This window comes from Octodon degus, unplaced genomic scaffold (assembly GCF_000260255.1).
Source record: "Octodon degus isolate 3935 unplaced genomic scaffold, OctDeg1.0 scaffold00103, whole genome shotgun sequence".
Lineage (NCBI taxonomy): Eukaryota > Metazoa > Chordata > Mammalia > Rodentia > Octodontidae > Octodon > Octodon degus.
The window spans coordinates 785,237-787,598 of NW_004524679.1; positions in this window are offsets into that span (position 1 = coordinate 785,237).

Genomic DNA, 2,362 nt, shown 5'->3' on the forward strand with positions numbered 1-2,362 from the left:
TGGGCTTGGGTTCTGAGTTTGCATTTTGTTCCTTCTCGTCATTTTGTGTAGCACTGTCTTCTGCCCTTTGTTGTAGATCTTTGCTGTAGTTATAACCTTCACATGTACTGAAGTTCGGGTGCAGCTCTATAAAGTTTGTACTTATTCAGCTGCATTTCGCTTGGGTCTGGCTGCTGTGCTCAGCTCCTTCCCGCTGCTGCCCTTGAGGGTGATCCTGTTGTGCCCCTGTGGCAAGATGTTCTGATCCTGGACTAGCTGGGTGGATTTATCCTCTACACTCTCTGCAGGGATTGCACCTGCATTCTTACACCCCAGGCATATATGCTAGGCCTGAGCTGTGCTTGGAGGGGGCAAGGTGAAGTACGGGGAAAAGGAAGCTTCCCCACACACTCACCGGACCTGGGCTATGACTGGGTCTGGGGGTTCCCGGAACACGGCAGAAATTGCAACTTGGTGGGCGGGGTGAGGGAGGTTCTGCTGAGTGGTGGTGGGCAGCCCAAGGGAGTGGGAGAGGGACCGGCCCATGCTGCTCCTGGCCTGGGACTGGTCCCGCTGGCGCAGGGTAGCAGGAAGCTCTCCCACACACTCACCGGACCTGGGCTAGGCCTGGGTCTGGGGGTTCCTGGATCGCGGCAGAAATTCCTCCTCGGTGGCCCGAAAATATCTTTATTTTTATAAACTTATTTAAATAAATCTACTGTTAAACTACATGAAAAGGAACTGTGTCAATATCTTGAGGTCAACTTGTTTAGGAGGTAACTCATGCAGAATATATATTTTAAAACTGAGACTCAGAAAAATACATAGTAGATAAATCATATATATATAATTACATAATTTTATTGAGAAACAAATAGCAATGAGACAGTTTCAAAACAGTTTAATAGGACAGTTTCAATAATTAATACATTGAATATTATTGTTTTCTTAATGGTTATTCATAGTACAAGATGCAGACATGATATCTTGTCCACAAACACGATTAGTACAGATCTTTCTATTGATTGAAATAAGAGAAAGTAGCTGTATATATATCCATCCTAACTATTTTGAATATACAGATAGAAAATGGTCCTTCATTTGTATCCCCTTTCTTTGTTTAGTTTTGTGAGAGATGCATATTCCATTGTCATTTGAATATTGTAGGTGCATGAATTCAGCAAAATATTCTAATATAGTCCAGTAGTGCATAATAGTAGTGGGTTAACCATAGGACTGACAATGTCAGAAGTTGCTGGCTTGAGCCTTTTACGCCTCAGCCTATTAATATGGCTTTGCTTTTTATACTTCATTTTTATACATTTCTGCTGGATGGTTAAGACCAAAATAAAACAAGACCTATAAAACAAAGACATATATAAAAAGAAATGTAACTTTTGTATCTGATAAGTTCTGTTAGACACACTCAGGATTTATCCTGAACCCTGTATCTCATTTTATAGATCCTTTGTCAGTGTCAGCCATGTAGATGAGTCATGGCCATTACTTGACCAATTTTCTCTGTGTGAAAACCTAAGAGAAAGTTTTCTCTCCATGTGACTCTTCCTAGGCATACTCTACACCATAGATCACATTCCTCTGTGGCCCCATAATCTCCTTGATCAGAAAATTTGTGATACCACTGTGTTACATGATGTTGCAGTATAGGCTATCCTCTGTCCTGAGTCCTCACTGAACTTGAAAGGCTAGGGCCAAAATGTTGGCTGTCCTTGTAGCCCTTCTTTTACTAAAATTTTTGATCTGCAAACTTAAGTCATTAACGCTGCAGAAGTGAAGCTTATTATTATTACTCTGTAACATAGGCAATTGAGTTTAACCTCAGTATTTCTCTGAATATCAAACATCTTAGACCTAACATGGAACAGGTATTTTACATCAAGTATTGGTATGTTAAACTTTAAGTCCCTACAGAATATGGAGGATAAAAATATTAAAAATCAAAGAATATTTTAAAAATTAACAATAAATGATTACATATTTTACACATGAATTTAGAAATTTAAGCATATACACCATTTTAGCAGGATGAGTCAGGGCCATTGCTTGAGCGATTTGCTATTTGTGAATTCCTGAGAGAATGTTTTCTCTCCACGTGACTCTCCTTGATGCCTATTTAAATTTATCCATGAAAACTTGAATGTGTTTCAATGTTAACCATTTTATGGTCTTATATAAAAATATTTCTCTTTGCTTTGAATGATATTTTATACCTGTTTTGTCACTGAAATTTTTGCCATAATTTTATTGATAAACAAAGAGCAATGAGACAGTTTCAAATCAAATCAGTAGGACAGTTTCAATAATTAACGCACTACATATTCTTCTTAGTGGTTAATTGCTGTAAAAGATGCGGACTTGATAT